Source organism: Amblyomma mixtum, chromosome 5, assembly GCF_055824585.1.
Source record: "Amblyomma mixtum isolate Tamu chromosome 5, ASM5582458v1, whole genome shotgun sequence".
NCBI lineage: Eukaryota > Metazoa > Arthropoda > Arachnida > Ixodida > Ixodidae > Amblyomma > Amblyomma mixtum.
Window position 1 is genome coordinate 202,938,833 of NC_143016.1, and position 14,879 is coordinate 202,953,711.

Here is a 14,879-nt window from a genome sequence, read left to right on the forward strand (position 1 = left end):
AGATTTCAGTATCCGGGAATAACATTCACACCTAATCCACAGGCATATCGACCTAATTTGCTCAAAAGCACAAGCTTACCGCATATAAAAATGCCTAATAAGACCAATTCTTGATCATACATGCGCTGTTTGGTCACCCTATCATGTGTGTGATGTAAAAAAACCTGAGTCTCTTCAAAGAAAAGCAATAAGATTTATTTACGGCAGCAAGAGAAACTAAATGAAGCGTTTTCAGTGTTCTGCGATTGAAGTGATAAATGGCAAATTTAATTTCAAGAAAATCGTTGTCATGACACTTACGACCAAAAAAGAACCATTTAAATACACTTATAAAAACAGATCAAACAACTTATCTCAAGTAAAGAGATTTCAGTATCTGGGAGTAACATTCACACCTAATGCACAGGCATATCGACCTAATTTGCTCCAAAGCACAAGCTTACCGCATATAAAAATGCCTAATAAGATCAATTCTAGAGCATACATACCCTGTTTGGTCACCCTATCATGTGAGTGATGTAAAAAAACCTGAGTCTCTTCAAAAAAAGCAATAAGATTTATTTACGGCAGCAAGAGAAACTAAATGAAGCGTTTTCAGTGTTCTGCGATTCAAGTGAGAAATGGCAAATTTAATTTCAAGAAAATCGTTGTCATGACACTTACGACCAAAAACGAACCATTTAAATACACTTATAAAAACAGATCAAACAACTTATCACAAGTAAAGAGATTTCAGTATCCGGGAATAACATTCACACCTAATCCACAGGCATATCGACCTAATTTGCTCAAAAGCACAAGCTTACCGCATATAAAAATGCCTAATAAGACCAATTCTTGATCATACATGCGCTGTTTGGTCACCCTATCATGTGCGTGATGTAAAAAAACCTGAGTCTCTTCAAAGAAAAGCAATAAGATTTATTTACGGCAGGAACAGAAACTAAATGAAGCGTTTTCAGTGTTTTGCGATCGAAGTGAGAAATGGCAAATTTAATTTAAAAAAAATCGTTGTCATCGAGGGGACACGACACTGCTCGTCGCACCATGCGCTCACTTGTGCTTTTCGTACAGGTAATCTTCGCTACCTGTTCACGACGTGCGGGTGATTTCATCGACTGCCCCTCATCGCCTTATCTGCTGGAGCATGCAAGCCTGGAATTGCACGCCTCTCCGCCCCCACGAAAAAGCCCGGTCTTCATGCCAAAGTTGGAACACAGTGGAATTCACGTCTGCCAACCTGGAACTGCAGCAGACGTATTTAAACGCCCACCACCGGCATTTCCATTGGGACACGACACTGCTCGTCGCACCATGCGCTCACTTGTGCTTTTCGTACAGGTTAGTTACCGTCAGAATTCTCTTTGCATTAAGACGTCAAACCCTTGCTTTTTCGCAGTGTCGTGCCCCATTGAGCTCTTTCATGTTAAAAAGTGGTTATTGTGCTTCGCTGAGTGCTCTGCGCTGCTTGTGTGCAATGTTTACCTTTCCAAATTGCTCATTTTCTTATCAGGTGATGTCGAGTTAAATCCTGGCCCCTCAGTTGCATGTGATTCCTGTACGCAGACAGATACTCTAGATCTGTCAATGGTTCTACAAGCCATAAGTAGAATTGAGTCGGGCCAGGTGCAGATTCTATCGGACCTTGCGGAAATACGCAATAGACAAAGTTCTACTGATGAAGAAATCAAAGGCCTTTCGGAGAGAGTCAAAGTACTGGAGCAATGTGTTAATGTGAATTCAACTGGCGACACTGCGCAAGTCCCGTCTACCGAAATAGCGACCTTGAAGGCTACTCTTGATGATGCCGAAAACAGACTTCGAAAGAACAATCTTCTCTTTTTTGGTTTCAAAGATAACGTATCTGTGACGTGGAAGCAATCCGAAGAGGCTGTTGTCTCCCTTTGTGCTACTAAACTTGGTATCTCAATCGACCCAGTTAACATAGATCATGCTCACAGGGTTGGCTCTTTCCAAGAGGACAAAAGTCGCCCCATTATTGTGCGTTTTGCCAGATTTAAAGACAAGGATGCTGTTCTTGGTTTGTGTCACAAGCTCAAAGATACTGACTTTTATGTTCGCGAAGACCTTTCACGCCCACTTCGTCTCGCCCGCAAAAAGCTGCTTGATTTTGCAAGTGGCCAAGACTTATCTTATAAATTGCGGCACAACAAACTTGTCATTGATGGTAAAAGCTATGTCTACGATGCTAGCTCAGATACTGTGATTCTACAAAAAAAGTAGCACGCAATCAATCTCGACCGCGTCAACCTGCATGTGATGCTCGTATTAAATCTAACCCCCGTTTTTCCTCTCATCAGGCAGGCATCAGTGTCATGCTTATCAATTGTCGAAGTGTAAAGAATAAAAGTGATGAACTAGCTGCTTTAATATCTTCTTCGAACACGGATGTTGTTATCGCCTGCGAATCATGGTTAGATGAATCCATTTGCAGCGCTGAAGTGTTTCCTTCTGAATATGTGTCTTACCGAAAAGATAGAAACACACACGGAGGAGGCGTGTTCTTGCTCGTAAGGCAAAATATAGCAAGCTTTGCGGTCACTACTGGTGATATCAAATGTGAATCGGTGTGGTGTAAATTGGTGCTTGAAAATCATGAATACCTTACTATCGGCGCTTTTTATCGCCCGCCTAATAACGACTCCCATTCCCTCAATGCCCTTTCGAATGTTTTGCTGAAAGTTACAACTGATTATTTCCTGATCGGAGGGGACTTTAACATGCCTGACGTTCAGTGGCAGAATAAATTACCAGTGCTCTCCTCCCACTCGTCTTTGTCCTACGCCTTTAATAATCTTATCTCAACACATGGTCTTTTTCAATTTGTGGCAACTCCGACCAGACGACAAAGAGGGACAAGTTCTATTCTTGATCTCTTGTTTTCAAACTCCCCTTCATTGCTCGACTCTCTCTCGGTTGTGCCTGGAATAAGCGATCATGACGTTGTAGTAGCCCGCGTTGTAAGTCCAAAACCGATCATTCCTGTGCCGCGGCCTCGCAAAGTCTACAACTTCGAAAGAGGAGATTATAATAGTATTATCGCTGCCCTACAATGTGAACTCGACAGCTTTGTTCAGATTAGCGGTAGCCGAAATGTAGATGAATTGTGGTCCGACTTCTTACCAAATACTTTACCAAATACCTTACCAAATACTTTCGGTAAAACGCAGAAGGTCTAAGCCATGGTTCACGAAAGAAATAAAGACACTTATTAACAAAAGAAATCGCATGTTTAGAACCTATAGAGACCAGACTAACTCTCCTCCTTTTCAGAGACTTGAGCGGTTGAGTGCGGAAATCAAGTCTAAAATCAAAATAGCAAAAAAAGAGTTCTTTGTTTCACTAGGACCGAAAATTGCAAGTAATCCAAAAACTCTGTGGCATTTAGTTAAAGCCAATAACAAAGACGAGGTCGGAATACCTCCGATAAAAGATGAAGGTAACATTCTTACTAGTGATGCAGATAAGGCAACCTGTTTTAATCAGTATTTCACCTCTGTTTTCTCGGACTTAGCACCAGGGCTTACTTCAGTTACTACGGGTACTGAGACCATGCCTGACATTATGATTAGTAGGTCTGGTATCTTTAATCTTCTGCGAAAGCTAAAACACAATTCTGCTCCTGGCCCTGATGGAATACCGAACTTTGTTCTTAAATCTTGTGCAGACATTATATCTTATTATTTATCCATATTGTTCACAAAATCTCTGGCCACAACTGAACTCCCCCATGAATGGAAAATAGGGAATGTAGTTCCAATTCATAAGAAAGGACTGAGGGACTGCGTCTCAAATTACAGACCAATTTCCTTAACTAGCGTTTCCTGTAAGACACTTGAACACATAATTTACACTAATATTTGTTCCCATCTTGATAATAACAATTTCTTTGTAGATTATCAGCATGGGTTTAGATCAGGGAGGTCGTGTGTTACCCAACTAATTGAATTTTCTGAAGACATATTTAGCTCATTCGATAATGGTTTCCAAACTGACTGCATTCTCCTTGATTTTCAGAAAGCATTCGACAAAGTTTGTCACGCTCTTCTCTTTTGCAAACTATCTGCTCTCGGTTTACCTCAGCATATTCTTTTCTGGCTGCAAAATTACCTAACTGGCCGTTCGCAGAAAGTAATCGTAAATGGAGCTGAATCTGCTACCGCTTCTGTGACATCCGGGGTACCACAGGGCTCTGTATTAGGGCCTCTTCTTTTTTAATTTACGTTAATGACATTGGTACTGGAATAACTTCAAAAATCAGGCTCTACGCTGATGATTGTGCTTTATACAGGGAAATTAAACATGATTCAGATCGATTAGCTTTACAGTCCGACCTCCATAGAATATCCCATTGGTGTCAAAACTGGCTTATGTCTCTAAACGTTTCCAAGTGCTCTTATATCCGTTTCACCAGAAAGCGTAATTTCATGCAGTCAAATTATTACATCGATGGTCAGCCCCTCGCGTCAGTTAACGAAGCTAAATACCTAGGTGTCACATTTTCTTCAGACTTAACATGGAATCATCACGTTCAATGTATAACCCAGAAGGCAGGTCGCGTTCTGGACTTTATTAAAAGAAACTTCAAACAAGCCCCACAAAACGTTAGGAAAACACTTTACGTTACCAATGTCCGCCCTATTCTTGAATATGCCTGTATTGTGTGGGACCCTCCCACACAGCATCTTATTAACAGTATAGAAGCCATTCAGAATCGTGCCGCTCGCTTTGTAACTAGTTGTTACCAATTTCCCAGCAGCATCTCCGGTATAAAACGTCAGATTAACTGGGAGGACCTTTCCCTGCGCCGTGAACGATTTCGCCTTTTATTCTTGCGGGACGTTCTGTACAACGAAACACCGTTAGCTAAAAGTAGATATTTACAGACACCGGGTTATGTATCTGAGCGGCGAGATCACAGCCTAAAGATTAAAGAAATTTTTGCCCGCACATCTGTTTATAAGAAGTCGTTTTTTCCGTGCACTATCAGTAAATGGAACCAGCTGCGTCCTGACATTGTTGAAACTGCTGATCGTGCAAAGTTTGTCGATGCACTTAGTCATTACGCGTAACTTTCTTCATCTTTCCCCTTTGTGTCTACTCATTGATTACCCGTGTATGTTGCGTGTGTTTATTTATTACTTTGGAGCAATTATTGATTGTCCGCGTTTGTTTCTTGTATTTGTTATCACTCTGATGCTTTGAAATGGGTTTCTATCGTTCCTCAATTCTGCAATGCCCATCAGGACAATGTATTTGATGCCTGTACTGTTTACACTTTAGAACTTTGGCGCTGACAAGTGTTCCAGTTTTCTGCCTCGTCCCCCCTACTGTAATGCCCACCAGGGCGATATGTAGGTACTTGAATAAATAAATAAATAAATAAAAAATGACACGACCAAAAAACAACAATTTATATACACTTATAAAAACACATCAAACAACTTATCACAAGTAAAGAGATTTCAGTCTTCACATTCACACCTAATGCACAGGCATATCGACCTAATTTGCTCCAAAGCACCAGCTTACCGCATATAAAAATGCCTAATAAGACCAATTCTTGAGCATACATGCGCTGTTTGGTCACCCTATAATGTGCGTGATGTAAAAAAACCTGAGTCTCTTCAAAGAAAAGCAATAAGATTTATTTACAGCAGCAAGAGAAACTAAATGAAGCGTTTTCAGTGTACTGCGATTGAAGTGAGAAATGGCAAATTTAATTTCAAGAAAATCGTTGTCATGACACTTACGACCAAAAAAAACCATTTAACTACACTTATAAAAACAGATCAAACAACTTATCACAAGTAAAGAGATTTCAGTCTTCACATTCACACCTAATGCACAGGCATATCGACCTAATTTGCTCCAAAGCACAAGCTTACCGCATATAAATATGCCTAATAAGACAAATTCTTGAGCATACATGCACTGTTTGGTCACCCTATCATGTGCGTGATGTAAAAAAAACCTGAGTCTCTTCAAAGAAAAGCAATAAGATTTATATACGGCGGGAACAGAAACTAAATGAAGCGTTTTCAGTGTTCTGCGATTCAAGTGAGAAATGGCAAATTTAATTTCAAGAAAATCGTTGTCATGACACTTACGACCAAAAAACACCATTTAAATACACTTATAAAAACAGCTCAAACAACTTATCACAAGTAATGAGATTTCAGTCTTCACATTCACACCTAATGCACAGGCATATCGACCTAATTTGCTCCAAAGCACAAGCTTACCGCATATAAATATGCCTAATAAGACCAATTCTTGAGCATACATGCACTGTTTGGTCACCCTTTCATGTGCGTGATGTAAAAAAAACCTGTGTCTCTTCAAAGAAAAGCAATAAGATTTATTTACGGCAGCAAGAGAAACTAAATGAAGCGTTTTCAGTGTTTTGCGATCGAAGTGATAAATGGCAAATTTAATTTCAAGAATATCGTTGTCATGACACTTACGACCAAAAAAGAACCATTTAAATACACTTATAAAAACAGATCAAACAACTTATCACAAGTAAAGAGATTTCAGTCTTCACATTCACACCTAATGCACAGGCATATCGACCTAATTTGCTCCAAAGCACAAGCTTACCGCATATAAAAATGCCTAATAAGATCAATTCTTGAGCATGCATGCGCTGTTTGGTCACCCTTTCATGTGCGTGATGTAAAAAAACCTGTGTCTCTTCAAAGAAAAGCAATAAGATTTATTTACGGCAGGAAGAGAAACTAAATGAAGAGTTTTCAGTGTTCTGCTATTCAAGTGAGAAATGGCAAATTTAATTTCAAGAAAATCGTTGTCATGACACTTACGACCAAAAAAACCATTTAAATACACTTATAAAAAAAGCTCAAACAACTTATCACAATTAAAGAGATTTCAGTCTTTGGGAGTAACATTCACACCTAATGCACAGGCATATCGACCTAATTTGCTCCAAACCACAAGCTTACCGCATATAAAAATGCCTAATAAGATCAATTCTAGAGCATACATACCCTGTTTGGTCACCCTATCATGTGAGTGATGTAAAAAAAACCTGAGTCTCTTCAAAAAAAGCAATAAGATTTATTTACGGCAGCAAGAGAAACTAAATGAAGCGTTTTCAGTGTTCTGCGATTCAAGTGAGAAATGGCAAATTTAATTTCAAGAAAATTGTTGTCATGACACTTACGACCAAAAACGAACCATTTAAATACACTTATAAAAACAGATCAAACAACTTATCACAAGTAAAGAGATTTCAGTATCTGGGAATAACATTCACACCTAATCCACAGGCATATCGACCTAATTTGCTCAAAAGCACAAGCTTACTGCATATAAAAATGCCTAATAAGACCAATTCTTGATCATACATGCGCTGTTTGGTCACCCTATCATGTGCGTGATGTAAAAAAACCTGAGTCTCTTCAAAGAAAAGCAATAAGATTTATTTACGGCAGCAAGAGAAACTAAATGAAGCGTTTTCAGTGTTCTGCGATTGAAGTGATAAATGGCAAATTTAATTTCAAGAAAATCGTTGTCATGACACCGCATATAAAAATGCCTAATAAGATCAATTCTTGAGCATGCATGCGCTGTTTGGTCACCCTTTCATGTGCGTGATGTAAAAAAAACCTGTGTCTCTTCAAAGAAAAGCAATAAGATTTATTTACGGCAGCAAGAGAAACTAAATGAAGCGTTTTCAGTGTTTTGCGATCGAAGTGATAAATGGCAAATTTAATTTCAAGAATATCGTTGTCATGACACTTACGACCAAAAAAGAACCATTTAAATACACTTATAAAAACAGATCAAACAACTTATCACAAGTAAAGAGATTTCAGTCTTCACATTCACACCTAATGCACAGGCATATCGACCTAATTTGCTCCAAAGCACAAGCTTACCGCATATAAATATGCCTAATAAGACCAATTCTTGAGCATACATGCACTGTTTGGTCACCCTATCATGTGCGTGATGTAAAAAAAACCTGAGTCTCTTCAAAGAAAAGCAATAAGATTTATTTACGCAGGAAGAGAAACTAAATGAAGCGTTTTCAGTGTTCTGCTATTCAAGTGAGAAATGGCAAATTTAATTTCATGAAAATCGTTGTCATGACACTTACGACCAAAAAAACCATTTAAATACACTTATAAAAACAGCTCAAACAACTTATCACAATTAAAGAGATTTCAGTCTTTGGGAGTAAGATTCACACCTAATGCACAGGCATATCGACCTAATTTACTCCAAAGCACAAGCTTACCGCATATAAAAATGCCTAATAAGATCAATTCTAGAGCATACATACCCTGTTTGGTCACCCTATCATGTGAGTGATGTAAAAAAACATGAGTCTCTTCGAAAAAAGCAATAAGATTTATTTACGGCAGCTAGAGAAACTAAATGAAGCGTTTTCAGTGTTTTGCGATTCTAGTGAGAAATGGCAAATTTAATTTCAAGAATATTGTTGTCATGACAATTACGACTAAAAACGAACCATTTAAATACACTTATAAAAACAGATCAAACAACTTATCACAAGTAAAAATATTTCAGTATCTGGGAGTAACATTCACACCTAATCCACAGGCATATCGACCTAATTTGCTCCAAAGCACAAGCTAACCGCATATAAAAATGCCTAATAAGATCAATTTTTGAGCATACATGCCCTGTTTCGTCACCCTATCATGTAAGTGATGTAAAAAAAAACCTGAGTCTCTTCAAAAAAAGCAATAAGATTTATTTACGGCAGCAAGAGCAACTAAATGAAGCGTTTTCAGTGTTCTGCGATTCAAGTGAGAAATGGCAAATTTAATTTCAAGAAAATCGTTGTCATGAAACTTACGACCAAAAAAGAACCATTTAAATACACTTATAAAAACAGATCAAACAACCTATCACAAGTAGAGAGATTTCAGTATCTGGGAGTAACACTCACACCTAATCCACAGGCATATCGACCTAATTTGCTCCAACGCACAAGCTTACCGCATATAAAAATGCCTAATAAGATCAATTCTTGAGCATACATGCCCTGTTTCGTCACCCTATCATGTGAGTGATGTAAAAAAACCTGAGTCTCTTCAAAGAAAAGCAATAAGATTTATTTACGGCAGCAAGAGAATGTAAAATAAAGCGTTTTCAGAGTTCTGCGATTGAAGTGAGAAATGGCAAATTTAATTTCAAGAAAATCGTTGTGATGACACTTACGACCAAAAAAGAACCATTTAAATACACTTATAAAAACAGATCAAACAACTTATCACAAGTAAAGAGATTTCAGTATTGGGTGTAACATTCACACCTAATCCACAGGCATATCGACCTAATTTGCTCCAAAGCACAACCTTACCGCATATAAAAATGCCTAATAAGACCAATTCTTGAGCATACATGCGCTGTTTGGTCACCCTATCATGTGCGTGATGTAAAAAAACCTGAGTCTCTTCAAAGAAAAGCAATAAGATTTATTTACGGCAGCAAGAGAAACTAAATGAAGCGTTTTCAGTGTTCTGCGATTGAAGTGAGAAATGGTAAATTTAATTTCAAGAAAACTGTTGTCATGACACGTACGACCAAAAAAGAACCATTTAAATACACTATAAAAACAGATCAAGCAACTTATCACAAGTAAAGAGATTTCAGTAAGGCATGTTGACGGGCTAGTTGGTTATTCATCTTGAAACTTGGGAAAAAACCCACCTAGGCGCAAATGATTTCACGACACAAAAAGAGACGAGGAGACAACGGACAGGCGCCACGTTAACACGTGCAAGTGTGCACCTCGACTGAAAAAGGCGAGGATTCTGGGCAAGAGCAAATTCAAGCAGGCGAGGCTTTTATTTTAAGCCTTTCACATAAAGAAAAACGCAGCCTTGTGCGTGAGTGACACATCAGTTAGGTAGTATGCGGCGGAGTACGATTTTCTGAGCAATAATGTACGTGCTAGGCGATAAGTCAGGGCTGCGATAAGGCACGTGGTGTGTAGATGTGGGCGTTGCCTGAGACTATAAATGTATGTGTTTTTTCGAGAAATAAATAGTTGGAAGTAATGGCGCCTGTCTGTTGTCTCCTCGTCTCTTTTTGTGTCGTGAAATCATTTGCGTCTAGGTGGGTTTTTCCCAAGTTTCAAAAGAGATTTCAGTATTTGGGAGTAACATTCCCATCTAATGCACAGGCATATCGACCTAATTTGCTCCAAAGCACAAGCTTACTGCATATAAAAATGCCTAATAAGATCAATTCTAGAGCATACATACCCTGTTTGGTCACCCTATCATGTGAGTGATGTAAAAAAAACCTGAGTCTCTTCAAAAAAAGCAATAAGATTTATTTACGGCAGCAAGAGAAACTAAATGAAGCGTTTTCAGTGTTCTGCGATTCAAGTGAGAAATGGCAAATTTAATTTCAAGAAAATCGTTGTCATGACACTTACGACCAAAAACGAACCATTTAAATACACTTATAAAAACAGATCAAACAACTTATCACAAGTAAAGAGATTTCAGTATCCGGGAATAACATTCACACCTAATCCACAGGCATATCGACCTAATTTGCTCAAAAGCACAAGCTTACCGCATATAAAAATGCCTAATAAGACCAATTCTTGATCATACATGCGCTGTTTGGTCACCCTATCATGTGCGTGATGTAAAAAAACCTGAGTCTCTTCAAAGAAAAGCAATAAGATTTATTTACGGCAGGAACAGAAACTAAATGAAGCGTTTTCAGTGTTTTGCGATCGAAGTGAGAAATGGCAAATTTAATTTAAAAAAAATCGTTGTCATCGAGGGGACACGACACTGCTCGTCGCACCATGCGCTCACTTGTGCTTTTCGTACAGGTAATCTTCGCTACCTGTTCACGACGTGCGGGTGATTTCATCGACTGCCCCTCATCGCCTTATCTGCTGGAGCATGCAAGCCTGGAATTGCACGCCTCTCCGCCCCCACGAAAAAGCCCGGTCTTCATGCCAAAGTTGGAACACAGTGGAATTCACGTCTGCCAACCTGGAACTGCAGCAGACGTATTTAAACGCCCACCACCGGCATTTCCATTGGGACACGACACTGCTCGTCGCACCATGCGCTCACTTGTGCTTTTCGTACAGGTAATCTTCGCTACCTGTTCACGACGTGCGGGTGATTTCATCGACTGCCCCTCATCGCCTTATCTGCTGGAGCATGCAAGCCTGGAATTGCACGCCTCTCCGCCCCCACGAAAAAGCCCGGTCTTCATGCCAAGGTTGGAACACAGTGGAATTCACGTCTGCCAACCTGGAACTGCAGCAGACGTATTTAAACGCCCACCACCGGCATTTCCATTGGGACACGACACTGCTCGTCGCACCATGCGCTCACTTGTGCTTTTCGTACAGGTTAGTTACCGTCAGAATTCTCTTTGCATTAAGACGTCAAACCCTTGCTTTTTCGCAGTGTCGTGCCCCATTGAGCTCTTTCATGTTAAAAAATGGTTATTGTGCTTCGCTGAGTGCTCTGCGCTGCTTGTGTGCAATGTTTACCTTTCCAAATTGCTCATTTTCTTATCAGGTGATGTCGAGTTAAACCCTGGCCCCTCAGTTGCATGTGATTCCTGTACGCAGACAGATACTCTAGATCTGTCAATGGTTCTACAAGCCATAAGTAGAATTGAGTCGGGCCAGGTGCAGATTCTATCGGACCTTGCGGAAATACGCAATAGACAAAGTTCTACTGATGAAGAAATCAAAGGCCTTTCGGAGAGAGTCAAAGTACTGGAGCAATGTGTTAATGTGAATTCAACTGGCGACACTGCGCAAGTCCCGTCTACCGAAATAGCGACCTTGAAGGCTACTCTTGATGATGCCGAAAACAGACTTCGAAAGAACAATCTTCTCTTTTTTGGTTTCAAAGATAACGTATCTGTGACGTGGAAGCAATCCGAAGAGGCTGTTGTCTCCCTTTGTGCTACTAAACTTGGTATCTCAATCGACCCAGTTAACATAGATCATGCTCACAGGGTTGGCTCTTTCCAAGAGGACAAAAGTCGCCCCATTATTGTGCGTTTTGCCAGATTTAAAGACAAGGATGCTGTTCTTGGTTTGTGTCACAAGCTCAAAGATACTGACTTTTATGTTCGCGAAGACCTTTCACGCCCACTTCGTCTCGCCCGCAAAAAGCTGCTTGATTTTGCAAGTGGCCAAGACTTATCTTATAAATTGCGGCACAACAAACTTGTCATTGATGGTAAAAGCTATGTCTACGATGCTAGCTCAGATACTGTGATTCTACAAAAAAAGTAGCACGCAATCAATCTCGACCGCGTCAACCTGCATGTGATGCTCGTATTAAATCTAACCCCCGTTTTTCCTCTCATCAGGCAGGCATCAGTGTCATGCTTATCAATTGTCGAAGTGTAAAGAATAAAAGTGATGAACTAGCTGCTTTAATATCTTCTTCGAACACGGATGTTGTTATCGCCTGCGAATCATGGTTAGATGAATCCATTTGCAGCGCTGAAGTGTTTCCTTCTGAATATGTGTCTTACCGAAAAGATAGAAACACACACGGAGGAGGCGTGTTCTTGCTCGTAAGGCAAAATATAGCAAGCTTTGCGGTCACTACTGGTGATATCAAATGTGAATCGGTGTGGTGTAAATTGGTGCTTGAAAATCATGAATACCTTACTATCGGCGCTTTTTATCGCCCGCCTAATAACGACTCCCATTCCCTCAATGCCCTTTCGAATGTTTTGCTGAAAGTTACAACTGATTATTTCCTGATCGGAGGGGACTTTAACATGCCTGACGTTCAGTGGCAGAATAAATTACCAGTGCTCTCCTCCCACTCGTCTTTGTCCTACGCCTTTAATAATCTTATCTCAACACATGGTCTTTTTCAATTTGTGGCAACTCCGACCAGACGACAAAGAGGGACAAGTTCTATTCTTGATCTCTTGTTTTCAAACTCCCCTTCATTGCTCGACTCTCTCTCGGTTGTGCCTGGAATAAGCGATCATGACGTTGTAGTAGCCCGCGTTGTAAGTCCAAAACCGATCATTCCTGTGTCGCGGCCTCGCAAAGTCTACAACTTCGAAAGAGGAGATTATAATAGTATTATCGTTGCCCTACAATGTGAACTCGACAGCTTTGTTCAGATTAGCGGTAGCCGAAATGTAGATGAATTGTGGTCCGACTTCAAAGATAAGGTCCTGAGCTTAATTGATACTTATATACCTTACCAAATACTTTCGGTAAAACGCAGAAGGTCTAAGCCATGGTTCACGAAAGAAATAAAGACACTTATTAACAAAAGAAGTCGCATGTTTAGAACCTATAGAGACCAGACTAACTCTCCTGCTTTTCAGAGACTTGAGCGGTTGAGTGCGGAAATCAAGTCTAAAATCAAAATAGCAAAAAAAGAGTTCTTTGTTTCACTAGGATCGAAAATTGCAAGTAATCCAAAAACTCTGTGGCATTTAGTTAAAGCCAATAACAAAGACGAGGTCGGAATACCTCCGATAAAAGATGAAGGTAACATTCTTACTAGTGATGCAGATAAGGCAACCTGTTTTAATCAGTATTTCACCTCTGTTTTCTCGGACTTAGCACCAGGGCTTACTTCAGTTACTACGGGTACTGAGACCATGCCTGACATTATGATTAGTAGGTCTGGTATCTTTAATCTTCTGCGAAAGCTAAAACACAATTCTGCTCCTGGCCCTGATGGAATACCGAACTTTGTTCTTAAATCTTGTGCAGACATTATATCTTATTATTTATCCATATTGTTCGCAAAATCTCTGGCCACAACTGAACTCCCCCATGAATGGAAAATAGGGAATGTAGTTCCAATTCATAAGAAAGGACTGAGGGACTGCGTCTCAAATTACAGACCAATTTCCTTAACTAGCGTTTCCTGTAAGACACTTGAACACATAATTTAGACTAATATTTGTTCCCATCTTGATAATAACAATTTCTTTGTAGATTATCAGCATGGGTTTAGATCAGGGAGGTCGTGTGTTACCCAACTAATTGAATTTTCTGAAGACATATTTAGCTCATTCGATAATGGTTTCCAAACTGACTGCATTCTCCTTGATTTTCAGAAAGCATTCGACAAAGTTTGTCACGCTCTTCTCTTTTGCAAACTATCTGCTCTCGGTTTACCTCAGCATATTCTTTTCTGGCTGCAAAATTACCTAACTGGCCATTCGCAGAAAGTAATCGTAAATGGAGCTGAATCTGCTACCGCTTCTGTGACATCCGGGGTACCACAGGGCTCTGTATTAGGGCCTCTTCTTTTTTAATTTACGTTAATGACATTGGTACTGGAATAACTTCAAAAATCAGGCTCTACGCTGATGATTGTGTTTTATACAGGGAAATTAAACATGATTCAGATCGATTAGCTTTACAGTCCGACCTCCATAGAATATCCCATTGGTGTCAAAACTGGCTTATGTCTCTAAACGTTTCCAAGTGCTCTTATATCCGTTTCACCAGAAAGCGTAATTTCATGCAGTCAAATTATTACATCGATGGTCAGCCCCTCGCGTCAGTTAACGAAGCTAAATACCTAGGTGTCACATTTTCTTCAGACTTAACATGGAATCATCACGTTCAATGTATAACCCAGAAGGCAGGTCGCGTTCTGGACTTTATTAAAAGAAACTTCAAACAAGCCCCACAAAACGTTAGGAAAACACTTTACGTTACCAATGTCCGCCCTATTCTTGAATATGCCTGTATTGTGTGGGACCCTCCCACACAGCATCTTATTAACAGTATAGAAGCCATTCAGAATCGTGCCGCTCGCTTTGTAACTAGTTGTTACCAATTTCCCAGCAGCATCTCCGGTATAAAACGT